The following is a 19,570-nucleotide window of genomic DNA, read 5'->3' as shown; positions in this document are numbered from 1 at the left end:
GCGCCCCCTTCTCTCCCGCCCCCTCCCCGCGCCGCGCCGCGCCGCGCCGGCCGCAGCCCGACAGGCTCGCTCCTCTGCCGGGTGTTTGTTTAACCCTCAACCCCTCCGCGGCAGCTGCGGGCAGAGGGATTCCTGGCCGCGCTAATCCTGGGGCTGGACCCCAACCCTGGTCGTCAGGAGCGCCCTTGGCTCTCCCGAACCTCGGGCCGGAAGGTCCCAGGGTGCCGGCACCGCAGCCACCCAAACGGGCCTGGGGGCCGTCAGGGGTCGACAGAAGGGGACCCTTGGCAAGGTCCCCATTGTTCCCCCGGGGCTGGGAAGCTGACTCACGCTCTGAGCACAGAGCGATGCGGAGTGTTTTCTCGGTAGCCTTTACCCGAGTGCTTTATTTAGACAGGCTTTATTTACAGTACACATGTTTTCGGCTCGTTATTCTGGAGGCGGGAATGGAAACTGGGCAGAGCAGGAGTTCTCCCCGTCAGCCTCACGTTTGGAAGGAGTTGAGACTCAGCCGAGTCGAAGGATCCCACTCCCGCTTGCTGTGTTCTCTAGGGAGATAATGTCGAAGAAAACAGTGAAGGGGTGGGAGTGGAGGGCGCTGGGGGACACACAGTGTCAGCCTCTCCCGTAGTGCCCACGCTTCAAAATGCTCATGCCCATTTTAGAGGGTTCAGAGAGGGCAAGGGCCCCAGAAGGTCACGCAGACAACAATCGGTTGTGTGAAAAGGGTCTTTAACTCCATTTCTTGGGCTTCTTCCTCTCGGGTTTAGACCTGCAGGGTTACCCAGGTCTTGGTCTCTCTGGATTCCGGGAAGGGTCTTTCATGGAGGTCAAGGCCAGCCAGGCGACTGGAAGGCCTCTGGTTGCCAGTCTGCAGTCAAGCATCCTTTTTGGCAGCGGCTCAGTAAGTGGGGTGGTCTGGTTAGGGACTGCAGGAAATTGTCTGAGCTAGATTAAATATTTTACAAAACCTTCGGGGGGCCTACGGTTGACTTGAAGCTGGCAATGTTAAACCAAACAAAAGTTAACGAGTTCTCTCCTGACTTTTTAGGTACAGTTCAGAGAAAACGGTGGGTAGCGCTCTTTGGAGGAAGCAAGTTTAATGGCGTTTCCTTTCATTTTTCTCCACATCATTCTCTCTGCTGCTTGCAGGGCCTCATAGCCTCTCCGGGGCTGGGGTGGCAGAAAGGCCTCTTCGGGGTCCCTCTTTGAAAGGGCTGCAGCGGACTTGAGCTCCTGCGGCCACGAATTCCATGCTTCTGACTCTTGCTTGGAGTAAAGTGCAGCCTCACCGGAAGTGCATGGCCCTAGGAACTGCACGGGACACAGTGCAGACACTCGAGGCCTTTTCTGGCCTTCCCCTAGGGCAACACACGGGGGTGGGAGGAGAAAGGCCTACACTTCAGGACTCACGACCTAATAACAGCCTTTTCCTGGTTTTCTCTCCCTCTTTTGAGTCTTTAGCTGCAAATCCTGTACTGCTTTCTGAGGATTGTCCTCAGTGTTTCCCTCCCTGAATCACACACCCTTTTGTCCCTGCCCCCTGGCTTGAGTGTGACTGCTCCCTTGCATGATGCCCACCCCATTCTCGTATTCAAGTTGCAGTGTAGAAGCTCTCCAGGCCAGAACTGAACTGCGGCCCTGCGAGAGAAGGAGGCAGCTTGACCTTTGCAGGAAGGGAAGAGAAGGCAGATTCACAGCTCGCAGCGCTGCAGGGAGACACAGAGATGCAGGCGTTGCCACAGCCCCAGCAGCTCTAAGGGGAGCCTGTAAGAGGAAACCAGCTCCAGGAGGCGAGGGAGCTTCTGTGCGGTGTGTGTGCCCCAGTGAGATGCACAGGCCGAGCAGTGAGAGAGGAACTGCCTGGGGGAGCTGTGGCTGCTGCCAGCTCAGTGCAGTGTGGGGGTGGGGTGAGGGCTCAGAGAGGCTGGGGGGCTAAGATTAGGGCTGCCTTGGAGGATGGGGCCTCTGTAGAAGACAATAGCTAAAGGAAGCTGCTTTGAAGAGGCCAGACCACATGGGTATGGCTCATCAGATGGGGGGCAAGGTCCCAGCAGCTTAGGCAAGTATGCCCTAGGAAAGATAGATTTGCCAAAGGACACAGAGTCTGGAGCTTGGTGAGCTTGGTTAGGTTATTAAACATTAATTTTTGGGGGTGGTATCTTTGAGACAGGACCTTTCTAGGGAAAATAGAGAGCCCTATACTTCTAAATCCCAGGGGACCCCAGGCACAATGACCTACTCAGCCCGCAGCCCAGGCCCACCTAGGGCTTGTGTCCGGGCAAGGGGTTCCAGAGCGTGCAGCCCACGTAGGTCCCTTCCCAGGCTCTGGGGTAGGGGGTGGGCAGTGAAGGGGTGAGCCCGCTGTATATAGAGGCAGCTGACATTTGAGGGTGGAGGTGGGGAAGGTGCTGCCTCAGCTTTGGCGCTGGAAACCATTGTTTGAGTCTGCACCCAGCGCTTCTCCAGCAGGGCTAATTCTCCACGTGTCCAATTTTCGTGTCTGAAAAAAAGCAGCAGCACAGAAACAAAACCATATGACAGGACTGGGCTGCAAACCTTGAAGAATCGAGAGGGTGGGGGAGGTGGCGGCTGGGAAGGAGGAGGGTAAATGGTGTGTGTGTGTGTGTGTGTTGGGGGGGTGGGGTGGCGCACAACTCAAAGTTTCGGCTATTTCCTTCCCGATCTCACCTCCCGGCGTGCTCATCTGATGCAGTTCCAACTCCCTCAAACGATTCCGCAGCCCTAGCGCTTGCGGGAGTGTGGAATTGCAGTCTGGAGGAAGCGAGGCGCTGCCGCAAGAGGCAACGCACCGAACCCGGGAGTGCAGAAGCGCAGGCCGGCAGCAGCGCGACCCCTGGGCCGCGGTCAGCCCCCTGCGGCTCCGTCCTCCTACCGGCCCCGAGCGGAGAGATGGGTCAACGCAAACCTTCTGCAGAGATGGGGGGAGGGGAAAGAAGGGGGACAAGGCTTTTCCCAGAAAGCGGAGGGGAACTCGCCTCCTTCTCCGGGGTGCGATGATGCCCCCACCCCCCGCGCCCCGACCTCCCTGAGATTCGTTTCCTTAAAAAATAGCCAAAGGCCAAACATTTAGCTACGGGTTGAGCCTTCCCCCCACCCCCACCCGGTGCCCTCTCTGAGTTCTCTAAACCCACGAGGCACTTTAGGCCTGGCGTCCCCCGCCCTCCCCCGCTTCCGCCTGCGCACGAGCCAGTGGCGGTCACTTCTGCGACTCTTTGGAGGCCGACGGCCGGGAGCTTTGTTCTCCCGGGGCTTCCCCCCTCCTCCCTTCCCCTCCCCCCTCCTCCCTTCTCCTCCTCCCTCCAAGTCATCCCGGTCTCCACACTTTATCTGCGCCCCCCCCTTCCATGTCCGCGCACACAAACAACCCGGGCGCATAATCTCATTAGCATAGGCCTCGGTCTGGGTGACCGCGAGGCTCCCTGCGCGCCCGCGCGCAGCGCTCTGTTTCGCAGCAAGCCGGAGTTTCCACCATGCATGCGCCCGGGGCGGGGGGCGGGGACGTTCCGGGTGACAGTGAGGCTTTGGGGCAGGCCGGGAAGAGGAGGCCGCCCGGGGCAGCGGGAGCCGCGGGAGGAAGGCCCCTCCCAGCGCCCAGTTGCCTTGGTCCCCGGAGCAGATGGCAACTTTGTCTCCTGGTGTGCGCTCAGCGACTTTCAACACATTCAAAAGGCAGTGCTCAGGCTGTCGGGGAAGCCTCGCTGACATTCAGAACCGATTAAAGACCCGAGACGGTGCCAGGCGCAGTGGAGAGTTATGAATTAATCATGGGGGTTACCGATATCTGAGGCTCCCCAGGGCAGCCCCTCTATTATAAACAGCCCCCACTGCCTACTCCTGACCCGCTCCCCTCCCCCTCCCCCGCCGCAAAGGGGTAGCCGCGGCGTCTTTTGCACTGCCCCAATTAACAGCCACGCGGTAATGTGCAAAGTGTTTGCCCTGCCACCCTCAGTGCGGTCTCAGGCCGGGGCGCTGGGCCTGCCAGACTCTCGCGGAGCAGCTCAGTCTTTGGGACAGGCCCGGAATGAGCTCTGTGCTCTGACCCGGGTATGGGGTGGAGTGATGCTCATTCTCTGTCTCTGTCGCCCAGGCTCGGCTCCCTTCATCACCGTAGAAGGAGGCCCTAGAGAGCGGGCGACGTCGGGGACCCCCTACAACCTGGGTGCTTGTTCCGGGTCCCCAGAGCAGCTACAGGCTCCTGGTTTCGCGCTGTGGCTCTGGCTATGTTCCAGATATGGAAAAACGAGGTTCGTGTGTGCCGTGAAACTCTGCCAAGTCCCTGGGCCTCCTAGGAAGAACCCCCATGTCTGGAGTCACCCTAAATGACCCGCACCCCCGGGAATCGAAGCACACATCTCGACCACCGAACTTGCCGTTCTGCGTATTGTTAAATCACGCACACCGTTCTAATCTCCCCTATTTATTTCCCAGGCCTGCCTGGCCACAGATTTCTGCAAGACGGAGCAGGCTTCGGGTTCCTCCTGCTTCCAGAGGGGCCATAAAAAACAGATGGTCTCATTAGGAACAATTTATGCATATATATTTCGAAGAGTTCAGCAGAGCCGGCGTAGGTTTGCAGCCCCTGCGTCAGGCAAGAGCAAAATATCACCACTTGCAAATGTTTCCAGTTTGCAAAATAATGGCCTATCCAAAGTAGCTAAGCAACGAATTACTCAAACACTAGAAGGTTAGATGCCAATATTATCACATTCGTCCTGTTCCTTAAACCGTCCTCCTCCGCGGTCTTTGGATTTCGGAGGGAGGCTCCTGGGCCTCACACCCCTACGCCCGCGGCTTCCTTTCATGACTATTTCCAATCTCCAAGTCAAATCACTTATTAATTATAGAGGCAACTCGAGCAAACCCAATTACCCGTAGGCAGCCCTTCCCAGATGGGAAGTCTGTCTCACACGGCTCCCACGGTGGCCCAGTTTCTTCTGGGGAGGTTTCTTTTGCGTCCGATTTCTTTTTGTCAGTGGTCCGCCAGCGGCCCTGAATGTTTCCTCTCCCTGATTCTTCTTCCTAGAGGCAACTCCATTTTCTTACCCTGTTCCCTTTCCTTCCTCCAAGGAGACATCCCCGCCCCTTAGGAGCTGCTGCCTTCAGGCTAAATTTACCGCCGCGCCAAGTTTAAGCCTTAGGCGTTGCAGATCTGGCGTAGGAATGGCGGAAGCAGTAGACAGAGCCCTATTCATTTGCAAAGGCGGAAGGCAGAGTGATTCGCTCAGTTGGCTGCCCCGCGCCTCGTCGGTCCTCCCTTCAGACGTAGCCCGTGGCTTGGGCTCACCTCGGTTTGTGAGATGTGTCCTAGGACTCTGCGAGGCTTACCCCTGGTGGGAAAAAGCCCACTTCACTTTTAATGTCCTCACAGTTCTGGCCATATGGTAATAATAATGCTAACTACCAGGACTTTGTGCTAAGCATTTGACATATACCTGTATCTTCTTTAAACCTCGTAGTCACACTTACACGAATATCCCTCCCATTTTGTGGATAAAGAAACTGAGGTTAAGAAACTGGCCTCAAATCACACAGTTAGTTGAAAATGAAGCCCTTAATCCAAAGCCTGTGTTTGCATTCACAGCGCCAAAGACACCTTCCAGAAGAGTACAAACCATAGGGGGCAGTTGGGGGGCTGTTTGCTTGCAGCAGAGGACGCCTGGGAGCGCAGAGGCCTCGGAGGTTGCAGTCAGAAGGTCTAGGCGTCGAGCTGCGAATAGCAAAGCACGCCGGCGGGACGCCAGAGAAACAGGCGCACTGGGGATTTGGGGCGTTAGGGGAGCTGTGCTGGCTAGGGGCAGAGTTTTGGGGTGAAGCGCGGCTGCTAGAGTCTTGCAGCCCGTGGAGATGGGTACTGCCACCCTTTCGCGACCGCGAAAGTCGCTTCCTCGGCTGTGGTGCCCTTGGGACGCGCTGTGGGGTGCGGTAGGCTCGCCTTGGCGATCTTGAGGGTGTGCAGGGTGCGGGGAGCCTCGGGAAGGTCCCCAGGGGCAGTTGGCCTCGGCCGCGCTGCCACGGCGCCCTCGCTAAGATGGAGCCAGCAGTTCCGCGGAGGAAGGGAGGGGAGGAGAGGAGAGGAGAGGGGAGCCGAGAGAGGGATGCGCGGGCGAGCTGGTAACCGTCTGCAGCGAGGAGTGTAATTGCCCCTGTGACCGCGGGCGGCGAGGGCGGGGCGCTCACCCGGCCTCCTCCCTCCGACTCCGCCGGCTGCGCGGAGGTGGTTTTTGGCTGAGAAGGCGCGGAGCACCTCCAGGGCCTGGCCGGCTCTGCGCTAGGCGAGGCCACTCCTAGCCCTCGACGCTTGGACAGCTGTCCCCGGCGCTCCAGCCTGGGGCCTTCTACAGCGCGGGGCCCACTTCCCTCTGCCCCCAGGCCAGTTCAGGCAGTAGCCTCCCTCTTCTTTAGGGTGCGCCCTGGCCGGGGCCTGGGGCTATCAGCTGCACCCCGGTGACCCCGCTGCCTCCTTCCCTGGAGAGCGGCGTTGAGGGGGCGAGGCGGCCACCCTCGGATGCCAGGTGACTTATGTGACCCTCCGCCCCGCGCCCTGGCCAGGGCGCACCCTGAAGCGGGTGCGCTTCGGGTCGCCCTGGGCCACCACAGATCAGCAAGGCCGACTTCAGTTGCGCGGCACTTGGCCGTGGGTCCCCGGGTCAGAAGGCAGAAGGGCCGCCGAGGCAGTCCGTGCGCCCCCGGATCTCCCCCACGCTTTTGGCTTGTGAGCTTTGTCCTTTGGTGGGGCTCCTGGCCACGGGCCGAACGGAGGGGGCCGGGCCGGAGGTGGGGAGGGAGGCCGGGGCCGGCCAGGGATTCCGGAGTTTGTAACCCGTGTAGTTTCTGGCTTTCACGGCTCGTTTGAAATCCTCCCACAGGAAGATGTCTGCCAAGGAGGCCTGCGCGGCTCGGAGCCCCGCGCGGCCACCCGGGTGTGTGAGTGTGCGGTGTGTGTGTGTGTGTGTGTGTGTGTGTGTGTGTGGATGTGCGTGCCTGCGCCCGCTATTCCCGGGAGGGGAGGGAGAGCCAGCGCCGGCACTTTCCCGGCGGCAGCGCTGCGAGAGTGGCTTGCAGCTCAGGGCCTGGCACCCAGGGCTCGCTCGCACCCCGGGCTCGGCCCCGCCGGCACCCCGCGCCCCTCTAGCGCTTTCCTCCCTGCCCCCTCGGCAGGAACTGTTAACCCAGGCAGGTGACGGCGCCCCGGCGCCCGTCGTGCGTTGGTCTTTATACCTCGTGAGTTCAACACTAATGAGTTATGGGTTGGCCCACGAAAACATAATGTGTAAATTAGGAATTTAATGATGTGTAAGATTAAAAGCTGCGCAGGGTTGCATTTATTTAAGGCTGCCATCTTGTGTTCGCAGAGAAATTACTTGAACGACATTGACCCCCCTCGCCCAGAGGACTGGAAATGGCGCGGGGGCGGGGGTGGATTGTGGAGTCCCAGGCAGTGGGACTTGAGGCCCCTCGGGGCTGTTGTAGGGTAGGAGGGAGGCCTGCGGGCGGGCTGGGGCTGACTTTGGGTGGTTCCCTTCGTAGGAAGCCTGTAGAGCGGCAGATTAAGACCCCTCCTGCCCCATCCTCTTTCCTGGGTCCAGGATTGGCAAGACTCAGGGGGGTCGTCAATTCCTGGAAAAGTTGTTGCTCCAACCTGTCTTGGTGCCCCTCGTACTTTGTAGGGATTGTTTCCAGAATTCAAAAGCACCTGTTTTTATACAGTTATTATTATATTATTGTCTTTCACCCATTTCTCTTTAGTTGCCCAAACCCAAGCTGCAGGGGTTGGGTCTACCCTCAATAAGATAAAACCTGTCCCGTGAGCTAACCAGGGTTCCCCCAGATCCAGACAGGCCAGGACTCTGGATCCTGAATCCTCGGGTTTACACAAATTTGTGTCACTTTTTGTGGGATATTTTCTTCCTTTTTTGCAAACTCGATGGGAATGTGAAAGCAGAGATTCCCTGCTCTTATGCTCTGACATTGGGGCCTGCATGCCTGGGCACAGGCCAGCAACCACCTCCACCTTTGTCATGTTGATCCGGGATGATATCTCTGGAACTAGGGAGATTTGTCTCCTGCAGTTTTCTAGCGGCAAAGGCTCCTGTCACTGTATGTGCCTTGAGGCTTTCTCACAGGTGCTTCTCAGACCCAGGGGAGGTCTGTGATGCCATCTTGGGAGGCCAGACCAGAATGGCCACCAGGCCAGGCCTTCCATCTGGTTCCGATACTAGGGTGACTTGCAGATGGGATGCCTCTCATGGCCATGAGATCTGAGACTTCTCGGACAGTCTCTGGCCAGCCCTGCAGCAGCTGCCTTCCTCCCTCAGGGACTGCTTTCTGCTTGGAAGAATGAGATGGCCTGGGGTGGATGGAGTTGTAGTGCTTTGGGGGATCGGGCAGGCATCAAAGCAGATGAAGAAAGGATCGGTTCATGAACTTTTATTTAAGGAATGAAGGCTTGTCTTGGTAAATTATAGAGTACCAGTGCCCCGAGGGACTTTCAGCGGCTTCCAGTGTGTGTTTTCTAGGCCTTGAAAGAGTTAATTGGAGAAATGCTGCTCCTGGTTTGTCTGTTTGCTCAGGCCCCACACTTATCTAACCAATCGCTGAAGGGATATAACTTTAGAAGTTTCATTCTCTTTCCCACTTGGTTGGGAGTTTCAGAAAACCCCTGCTTAAGTAATCATGATAATCCTTTCAAATTCCTTAGGGTCTGAGGCCATTTGGTGTTCCCACTGGAGTCTTGTTAAAAAAAGACAAGGAGAGAAAAAGCATGTAATAAAGAACACTGCAACACATCTCCCTGAAAACATCCCCCCTGACATGGATATGGTGCTCAGATAAACTTACCTTGTCCCCAGGTTTCTGAGAAATGCTACTGCCAGGCCTGGATGTTGGCCAGGAAGGGAAAGATCAAAGGGAAGCCAGGTGAGAGACCATCTTTTCCCTCTTGGTGGAAACATGAAGGGGACGTGTGGCCTCCTTGGGGGCAGGTGGAAAACAGATGTCATTGCAGGGAGCAGGTCAGAGTGGTAGGCCTTTGAGATACTACTGATCAGATACCAGGACTGCTGTTCTCAGGAAGAAGGTGTGTGGTTTTCTGAGCTGCTTCAGCCAGCTCTTTCTCATTGGTGTATGTTTTATGATGTCCATGAGGGGGTCTTTCAACTCTGGACCTCCCCTCCTCCACCCAGATCAGCCTGTCGTGGAAAAATGCTAGCTCCGTTCCTGATCCAGGCTGGAAGGGCCCTGGACATCCCAGCCTTTTGTGCAGCCCCGGCCTCCTTCAGTCCAAGAGGATTTTGTTTTCCCCAAAGAAATTCTTCACTGAGCTATCACAGTAGGCTGGCCAGAACCTGTTCCCATTTCTGGTGACATTCTCTGGGGTTTTGTTTAGTCCTTTATGCACCATTCCCTAGGAGGCTGCAGGAGGAAGTGAAAGAACGCTTGGCTGCAAGCGTTTTTGTAGGTCTGTTCTTGTCCTGTTCTGCAGCTGATCTATTCCTGCACACTTAGGCAGGCCTCCTCCCCTCTCTGTACCCTGTTGAGCTGAGGGGTGCGGAGGGGGATGATTTGCAAGGGCCTTTTCAGCTTAGACATTCTCGTATTCTCTTTGATAAGGCCAGATGTAGCTAGGGTTCTAATCCCCAAAACTGGATGTAGCTGGGTAGAGGCGAATGGCAGCTTTTGATGGATTAGGAGGTGTTGGTACTTATGGCTTTTTTGGCAACTCCTCTGTGGTAGACAGCCTTGGCTTTGCTTGTTTAACATTTGGCCCCCCTTCTAGATTCAGAACCCACACTTTGGGGGAACCACTGCTCTGTGACTCTCAGTCCCTGTGCTTTGTGGGGAGGGAACCGACTCCTTCTCCTGGCTGTAAGAAGTGGGATGAATGGAGCATTTGAACCTGCTCCCTCACCCCACCCTGGGTCACAACAGTTGGCTCAGAGGTGGGTGTGGGCCCCAAGGGGGTCCCAGAGAGACAATTTCAGAACTTGCTCGCTCTTTCTTTCTTTCTTCCTTCCTTTCCTTCCTCTCCTTCCTCTCCTTCCTTTCCTTCCTTTCCTTCCTTCCTTTTCTTTTCTTTGCCTGGGCTGGAGTGCAATGGCGTGATCTCGGCTCATCGCAACCTCCGCCTCCCAGGATCAAGTGATTCTCCTGCCTCAGCCTCTCGAGTAGCTGGGATTACAGGTGCCTGCCACTATGCCTGGCTAATTTTTTGTATTTTTAGTAAAGATGGGTTTCCCCATGATGGCCCGGCTGGTCTCGAACTCCTGACCTCAGGTAATCCACCTGCCTCGGCCTCCCAAAGTGCTGGGATTACAGGCATAAGCCAACGCGCCCGGCCAGAACTTGCTGTTTCTAGTGGAAAAGAGAGTTGCACTTCCTACTGGGGTTACCAAAAAGATAGGCTATAAGCCTGGGATGACTGGCAGCCTGAGAACGGAGCCAACAAAGACAGAGTAGAGGCCGGCAACAGATTCTTCATTGTTTGAGCCCCTGGATCCAGCTGAACCTGAAGCTAGCCCTGTCCCCGGATATTTCAGTTACTTGTGCCAATAAATTCCCTTTCTTTACTTACATCACTTTGACTTAAGTTTTCTGTCGCTTGCAGTTGACAGAGTCTTGATTTACCTGCCACCTCAGGGAAATGTAGAGATTTGGAGAAATGAGATCTAAGAGGCATGGAACCTGGATGAAAAGCCAGATCTCTCTGTCTACCACAGTGCATAGCTCAAGAAGCTTTGTCATTATTTTAGTTATTTTTCTGGTCCTTTTACATCTTTCTGAAGGACCCACCCAGAAGGGAGCCCGGTGTGCTGGGGCATCTTTTATCCTAGTTGGTGCCAAGGAGAATGTTTGCTTTTATTTCTGGTGGAGCCTGTTCAGGATTTCATGCTTTGCTTTCAAACCCTTTCCTAAGCTGTTCTCCTAAGATGAAGTTCTCTTCTTTTGGTTTTCTGTTTTGTTTTCTTGCCCTCTTTCCAAGGACATATTCTTGACTTCTATCCATTATCTTACTTTGATTTTTTTTTTTTTTTTTTTTTTTTTGAGGTACAGTCTCGCTCTGTTGCCCAGGCTGGAGTGCAGTGGCGCCATCTTGGCTCACTGCAGCCTCTGCCTCCTGGGTTCAAGCGATTCTCGTGCCTCAACCTCCCGAGTAGCTGGGATTACAGGTGTCTGCCACCTTACCAGACTAAATTTTGCATTTTTAGTAGAGATGGAGTTTCTCCATGTTGGTCAGGCTGGTCTCGAACTCCTGACCTCAAGCAATCCGCTCACCTTGGCCTCCCAAAGTGCTGGGATTACAGGCGTGAGCCACCATGCCCGGTCATTTCTGTTAATTTGATCTTCTATATTCTACTCAGATCTGGATCTGAATACAGTGCTTAGCACATAGTAGTAAATGCCTGGTAATCATTAGTTTGTCGTGGGGTGAATTACATTGCTTCCTTCTCCTTGTCCACCATACATTAGCAACTTGTCTCCCTTCTTTTGAGCAGTTCCTAATGTCCCCAGAGGGGTGTTATCAACATCTAGGAAAGAGGTGGCCATCTTCCCTGGCTCTGGTCTAGATAAATGAGTGTGGTCCCCCTCTCCTCTTTACCCCACTGCAGCCAGCCCTGTCATGATGTAAAATATGACAAGTCTTGGACCAGGAGATAAGAGAGCTGGCGTCAGGCAAATACTCTAGTTAGTCTTACTCACACCCATTCCAGCTCCTTTCTGCCTTCTTATCCTCTACCACAGAGGCTACGTAAGTGAAATTCTCAAGTCCCCAGGCTCCTTTAGAGCTAGTAGTAGCCATGTGATTCAGTGCTGGTCAATTAGAGGTAAGCAAAAATCACTGGGAAGGGTTTCCCTTCCCAAATAAGGCAAAACCTTCAATGGAGAAGACTATTTTTTTGAGACGGAGTCCTGCTCTGTTGCCCAGGCTGGAGTGCAGTGGAGCCATCTCGGCCCACTGCAGCCTCTGCCTCCCAGGTTCAAGTGATTCTCCTGCCTCAGCCTCTTGAGTAACTGGGATTACAGGCACCCACCACCACGCGCAGCTAATTTTTGTATTCTTTAGTAGACATGGGGTTTCACCATGTTGGCCAGGCTGGTCTTGCACTCTTGAACTCAAGTCATCTGCCTGCCAAAGCCTCTTAAAGTGCTGGGATTACAGGTGTGAGCCACTGTACCTGGCCAGAAGACTTTTTTTCTGAGACAAGGTCTCACCCTGTTGTCCAGGCCAGAGTGCAGTGGCTCCCTCTCGGCTCACTGCAACCTCCACTTCCCAGGTCCAAGAGATTCTCCAGCCTCAGTCTCCTGAGTAGCTGGGATTACAGGCGCCTATCACCACGCCTGGCTAATTTTTGTATTTTTTTGTAGAGATGGGGTTTTGCCATGTTGCCTAGCTGGTTTCAAACTCCTGGAGCTCAAGTGATCTGCCCGCCTTGGCCTCCCAAAGTCCTGGGATTATAGGCATGAGTTACTGTGCCCAGGCCCTAGCGTTCTTAACTGATATTCCTGGACTCTGTTCCCAGTTCAGCTCTTAACTCACTATGTGGTCCTGGGAAAGTGACTTCACCTCTATGGGCCTCTGTTTCTTCATTTGTAAAGGGAATATTTGTGAGTACTTGTTTTAGAAGATTTTTTGACTCTAATATATTCTGATTTTTTTTTTTTAAGACAATGTCTCACTCTGTTGCCCAGGCTGGAGTGCAGTGGTGCAATCAGAGTTCACTGTAACCTCGAGTTCCTGAGCTGAAGTGATCCTCCCACCTCAGCCTCCTGAGTTGTTGGGACTACAGGTGCATACCACCATGCCTAGTTAATTTTAAATTGTTTGTAGAGATGAAGTCTCCCTATGTTGCCCAGGCTGATCTCAAACTCCTGGGCTCAAGTGATCCTCTCACCTTAACCTCTCAAAGTGTTGGGATTACAGGTGTGAGCCACCGTGCCCGGCCTATTCTGATTTTATAAGCGTAGCTTTCTGTGTTTTTCCATTGTCTCTACTTTGTATTTAGGCCTTATTGTCTGAGGCTGCCATCTGGTCTCCTGATGTCCAGGTCTGCTCTACCTTCCACATTTTACACGTTACCACAAGATTAACCCAAAGTATAGGAGGACTGCTTTGTCATGCTTGAAAATTGCTAATGGCTCTTGCCCACAGAACAGAATTGTGAGCCTTTTGACATTGAAAGCCTCTGTGAATTGGCTCAGTTTACCATTTCCTTAACTGGTCTGTTCCATGCAGCACGCCTTAAATCTTCCGTGAGCGCACCTGGACTCATTGCCTGGAATGTTGGTCCTGAGCCTACATCACAGACCAACTCTTTCTTTAAGGGTTATCTCAATTTCTTCCTTTTCTGTGGAACCTTTCTTGGTTCCCAACACTCTCCCTAATCCTAGAAGTGATTTTTTTCCCCTCTTGAATTCTCAGTATTCTGTGTAATTCACTTGGGCCTTAAAATACTCTCCTTTTGATGAACTCGAGTTCCCAGCTGTAGCCATGAGTTCTTGATTATAGGGTCCAGGTACATGACACGTAGTGTCTGGTATACAGTAGATGCTTAGCAAATGATTCATTGTCAGAGATAAAGCATAAACCAAACACCATTGCTAATTCAGGCAGGCATATGTGTGTGTAATTACTGTAGCCAAAGGCACGCATACATCCTTGAAGTACTGGTATATTTGGAAGTTGATTTGCAAGGTCTCTGACACCATATTGGTGAGAGGCCAAGTCTTCTGCAGAAACAAGTTGGTAAAGGCTCTATATTTAAACATAACCTGGAGTGGATGTAATAACTATCACTGCAAACCAGCTGCATAACAAATGACCCCAAATCCCTGTGGCTTACCACAGACACTCATTTCTCACTCATGGATGGCTGTGGCTTCTCTCCTTCAGGCTTTGGGTTGGATTTAGGTCAGCACCATCCATCTCTCATTCCAGGGTCGGTCCCAGGTTCAAGTAGCAGCAGCTACCTTAGGGGAATGTTCTTCTCATGGCAGACAGTGGGAGTGTAGGAGGCCAGGCCCAACAAAGCAAGTACATCAAAAACCTCTAATTGGATCACATTTACTGTTTTTTTTTTTTTTTTTTTCTCCCAGACAGGGTCTCCCTCTGTCACCCAGGCTGGAGTGCAGTGGTGCAATCTTGGCTCACTGCAACCTCCACTCCCCCAGGCTCAAGTGATTCTCCCACCTCAGTCTCCCAAGTAGCCAGGACTACAGGTGTCAGTCACCACGCCTGGCTAATTTTTGTATTGTTTGTAGAGACAGGGTTTCGCCACGTTGGCCAGGCTGGTCTCAAACTCCTGAGCTCAAGCCGTCCTCCCACTTCAGCCTCCCAAAGTGCTGGGATTACGGAGATGAGCCACTGTGCACAGCTGGATCACATTTACTTGTATTCCATTGGCCAAATTAAGTAATAGAATTGAATCTAACGTCCATGGGGCTGGGAAGTATACTTCTTCCACGGAGGGGTCGGAGTAGGGACAGGGAAGTAAAGTTTGCTGAGCAACCATACAGTCTGCCAGAGTGCACGAGCAAAAACCAAGGTTCCAGTTACGAGGGCTGGAAGCCAGAGGGGTGGTCCCAACCTGCTTGGGACCACATAAGGAATTCCAAAAGGAAGAGGGGCCCGGTAAAGATTATCAGCAGTGGCCGGGCGCGGTGGCTCAAGCCTGTAATCCCAGCACTTTGGGAGGCCGAGACGGGCGGATCACGAGGTCAGGAGATCGAGACCATCCTGGCGAACACGGTGAAACCCCGTCTCTACTAAAAAAATACAAAAAACTAGCCGGGCGAGGTGGCGGGCGCCTGTAGTCCCAGCTACACAGGAGGCTGAGGCAGGAGAATGGCGTAAACCCGGGAGGCGGAGCTTGCAGTGAGCTGAGATCCGGCCACTGCGCTCCAGCCCCGGCGACAGAGCGAGACTCCGTCTCAAAAAAAAAAAAAAAAAAAAAAAAAAAAGATTATCAGCAGGTTGCCAGTGAAGAGGAGCTGGAGGCTGGCATTGGAACCCGCCACATACCCTTTATGGCTTGGATGCAAATCGCTCGTAGTGAAGCTGCACACTGCTTTAAAAACATCTCGGCTCCGGCAGAAGTGCTAGGTTCATCCAGGTGCTGTTAAAGCCCGAATCTGCTGTGGATATTGCAAATCAATTTTTCCACCTCAGTGATTTCTCCGTCTCTCATTCCACTGTTCCTTCTTAGTGGGGAAGAATTTTGATTCCCATTTTCTTATTATGAAATATTGCACTGTGGGAATGCATAGGCTTTTAAAGGAAATCACAATTCACTTTCTGGAGTGTGGAGTCTTCTCTCCTGGGTGTTTACCATTTGGGTCCTTCGAGAGCAAGAAGAGAGAGAAGCCAGGAATCTTGTCTGCACTGGAGGGAGTAGCTGAGGTTCTGCTGGAGTGATCCCAGGTTTTCCTTTCTGTTTCTCATGGGAACAGATTTCACGGGGGAGTAAGGCAGCCCCTGAGATGACTGTATTGCATCTCAGAGTCCCGGGGAAAGAGAGACCTGGCCCTCTGACCACTGACGAGCACGCTCCCTCGCTCCTCTTTGCTTTCGTGCTGCATCTGGGAAATGCCAGGCTTGTTTCTGAAGCTCTCAAGTGGGAGCTGGCGCTTGCCAGACGATGAGAGCTGATGACACATGTCTCTTCCCAACCCCTGCAGTCAGTGATGTGATGTTGGTAGCTTGGAATCGGCCCTGGTGGGAGTATTTACACCACAGAAATCAGCAAATGCTACAATCGGGCTTCCCCCCACCCCACACGCCGGAGATTCAGTTGTTTAATATTTACCGGCACATTGCTGCTGCTGAGGGAAAAGTCCATGGCCTTGAAACCTTAGAAGAGTCTTTCCTAAGGTTTCTCAGAAGCCTGCCGTCCTCCTTGCAAAGGCAAAGTGAAAGTTTGTGAGATGGAGGTGGGTGGGGTGAAGGGATGGATATAGGAGAACCAAGGTGTGTGTGTGTGTGTGTGTGATTGTGTGTGTGTGTGTGAATGAAGAAGTCCCACTATCCCAGGTTTGTCCGGCTCTTGATACAAAAAGGAAGCCTTCAAACACTTTTTATTTATTTATTTAGAGATGGGATCTTGCTCTGTCACCCAGGCTGGAGTGCAGTGGGGCAGATCACAGCTCCCTGCAGCCTGGATCTCTTGGGCTCAAGTGATCCTCCTGCCTCATTCTCCCGAGTAGCTGGGACCACAGGCGTGCACCACCACATCTGGCTCATTTTTAATTTTTTTCTAGAGATGGAGTCTTGCTATGTTGCCCAGGCTGGTCTCAAACTCCTGGGCTCAAGTGATTCTCCATCCTCAGCTTCCCAAAGTGCTGGGATTATAGGCATGAGTCCTTGTGCCCAGCAACAGTTTATTTTTAAATTTAGCCAAGTCCCATTTGAGGCTGATTGGCTGCCCTGGACAGAGGTAGACTTGTTTGGGGAAGAATAGGAAGAAGTGGCCAGATCTGTAGGGGCCACCCATAGCCATCTTTTTCTATTGAGCACACGTTCATCATCCATCACCTGGAAAGGCTATAAATCTACCCAGCATTGGAAGGCTCCAGAATGAATTGGGTGAAATTAAACATTGGCTATGTGAGAGGGCTCTGTTGGCTCACACCCCTTTATCTTGAGTCAGGACTGTTTAGGGTTTTGCCGACACACAGTGAGAGCCCGAGAAACGTTTACTGAATGAATAAGTGAATGAATGAATGAGTGAGCAAGTGAGGGTGGAAGGAGCCTCAGATGACTCCGCTCCTTTTCTTTTGTGTTTTCATTCAGTAAATATTTTTGGATCTGTGCCAGGCGCCGTGCCTCCATGGATCCCTGGGCCCCAGATTGCACAGTGTTGCCTGGCTGTGGCTTGCGGCCTCACCTACGTGATCTAAGGGTAGGGCCTGGGTTTTCTACCTCCCGGTCCCCTGCCTGGCCCACACAAAGGCCTTCATCAGTTCCTGCTGGTGCTGCTGCCACCCCCGTTGATCCTTTGGCATGGTGTTGGCAATCTCCTAAGGAGAAAGGAATAATGTTGTCTTCTGTCACGTAGCAAAATAAAAGCTTTTGGCAAGCATGAAGACTGGGAGGCCTTTGCTGCCACACGTATAATTAGAACTTTGGGCTAAACCCATCCCTGAGGAGTGAAACATTACATTTTAAGGCACATGCGTATTTATTTATTTAAATAAAGCAGTTCCCTTCATTCCCTCTGATGACATCACTGCTGAAAACAGCACCCAGTTCTTCACCACTTTAAAGGGGTAACATTTTGCATGCCTTATTTTACTTCAAACCTTCTGAGCCATGACGAGAGTATTCCAGACCTACGCTCGGGGCCCTTGGATGGGCATTTTTCTTCAGGTGCAAGGATCATTACAAGGAATGCATTCTTAAACCAGGCCAGCTCCCAGCACACCATTTCCACATATGGATATTAATTTATGTGATCACTTGAATACAAACGCTCAGCTGTCTCCATAAGTTATAGAAGCAATCATCCCAGGGAGCATCGGAGACACCGAGAGTCAATTCTTGTGTAATAATTTCATATTCGAGCCAGGGATGCCAAATCACAGCCCCTTTGGATAACATGTGAGCCTGTGGAAACACTCCCCTCCCCCTTTTTATTATTGTGCATTTTATTTCTCCATAAAATACATTTATGCCCTGGAAAAACAAACCAACCCGGGGGGCCAGGCTGATGATGAGATGCAGGGTGTACCTTGTTGGTGCTGCTGAAGCTTCCATCCTGGCCGCTAGCAGGCACCATGGCAGGGAGGGATGGGGCGCTGCTGAGAAAGCTCTCCAGGAGCCCGGAACCTGAAGGAGGGAGAGACATGAGAGATCCATCCAGGAGCCTTGGAATGGAAAGACGTTACATTTGCCCCCACCTCCATCTTGGTAGGAAGCTCCTATTCCCCCCGCCCCCCCCCTTTTTTTAAACCCAGCATTACACGCCTGTAATATCAGCACTTTGGTAGGCTGAGGCAGGAGGATCACCTGAGGTTGGAGTTCGAGACCAGCCTGGCCAACATGGTGAAACCTTGTCTCCACTAAAAATACAAAAATTAGCTGGGCGTGGTGGCACGTGCCTGTAATCCCAGCTACTCAGGAGACTGAGGTGGGAGGAGTGCTTGAGCCCAGGAGGTGAAGGTTGCAGTGAGCTGAGCTGGTACCACTGCACTCTAGCCTGGGTGACAGAGTGAGACCCTGTCAAAAAAAAAAACAACAAACCTGAAACAGTTTATGATTCACATACCGTATGATTCATCCTTTTAAAGTGTACAATTCAGGGATTTCCTTTAGTACATTCAGAATTGTGCAACCATCACCACTTTGTTTTTTTTTTTTGTTTTTTGGTTTTTTTTTTTTTTGAGATAGGGTCTCACTGTGTTGCCCAGGCTAGAGTGCAGAGGTGCGGTCATGGCTCATTGTAGCCTCAACTCAAGTGATCTTCCCACCTCAGCCTCCCGAGCAGCCGGGACCATACCCAACTAATATATATATATTTTTTTTTTGTAGAGAAAGGGTCTTGCTATGTTACCCAGGTGGGTCTTGAACCCCTAGGCTCAAGGGATTCTCCCACACAGCTGGGACTACGGGCACTTGCCACTGCACCCATCACCACTTTTTATCACCCCAAAATATACCAATTAACAGTCACTCTTAATTTGCCCCCAAACCCCCAGCCCTAGGCAACCTTTAATCTACTTTCTATCTCTATGGATTGCTCTATTTTGGACATTTCATATAAATGGAATCATGCAATTAAGGCATTTTGTATCTGGCTTCTTTAGCTCAGCACAGTGTTTCCAAGGTCCATCCGTGCTGTAGTGCGCATCAGTACTTCATTCCTTTTTATGGCTGAATCATATTCCATTGTATGGACGCACCACATTTTGTTTACCCATTGATCTATTAGTGGATATTTGGGTTGTTTTCACTTTTTGGCTATTGTGGATAATGCTGCTATGAGCATTTGTATAAACGTTTTATGTGACTATATATCACCTGGGCTGGAGTGGAGTGGCACGATCTCGGCTCACTGCAACCTCCGCCTCCCCAGTTCAAGCGATTCTCCTGCCTCGGCCTCCCCAGTAGCTGGGATTACGGGTGCCTGCCACCATGTTTGGCTAATTTTTGTATTTTTTGTAGGGACGGGGTTTTGCCATGTTGGCCAGGGTGATCTCGAACTTCTGACCTCAGGTGATCCACCTGCCTTGGTCACCCAAAGTGCTGGGATTACAGGCGTGAGCCACCGTGCCCGGCCAGGATGTATGTTTTCATTTCTCTTGCGTCTATACCTAGGAGTGCAATCATTGAGTCATATAGCAACTCTATGTTTGACTCACTGAGAAACTGCCAGACTGTTTTCCACAGTGGTTGTATTATTTTTCATCCCCACCAGCAGTGTATGTGAGCTCCAATTCCTTTCTTTCTTTTTTTCTTTTTTTTTGAGATGGAGTCTCGCTCTGCCGCCCAGGTTGGAATGCAGTGGCACGATCTCGGCTCACTGCAACCTCTGCCTCCTGGGTTCAAGCGATTCTC

General features: G+C 52.5%; 2 long non-coding RNA genes across 3 annotated transcripts in view; one reads left to right on the top strand and one right to left on the bottom strand.

Moving 5' to 3' along the window:
- Nucleotides 1–355: 355 nt before the first annotated feature.
- On the bottom strand, nt 356–3,011 carry LOC135969038 (uncharacterized). The gene is made up of 2 exons (XR_010584093.1): nt 2,692–3,011; nt 356–2,503 (listed from the first exon to the last, which is right to left on the bottom strand). It is a non-coding gene; the product is annotated as an uncharacterized lncRNA (long non-coding RNA).
- A 2,809-nt stretch (nt 3,012–5,820) lies between these two features.
- LOC123571038 (uncharacterized) overlaps nt 5,821–19,570 on the top strand; it is a 29,977-nt gene continuing 16,227 nt past the window's right edge. Inside the window, exons 1-2 of one of the 2 annotated variants that reach the window (XR_006695215.2) lie at nt 5,821–5,941; nt 8,723–8,940. This is a non-coding gene — a long non-coding RNA (uncharacterized lncRNA). Of the gene's footprint in view, nt 6,537–8,722; nt 8,941–19,570 lie in introns of both variants that reach the window. The other variant, XR_006695214.2, reaches the window with a different exon arrangement.

This window comes from Macaca fascicularis, chromosome X (assembly GCF_037993035.2).
Source record: "Macaca fascicularis isolate 582-1 chromosome X, T2T-MFA8v1.1".
Lineage (NCBI taxonomy): Eukaryota > Metazoa > Chordata > Mammalia > Primates > Cercopithecidae > Macaca > Macaca fascicularis.
Note: the sequence above shows the minus strand (reverse complement) of the source record. Positions and strands in the feature narration are given on the sequence as shown.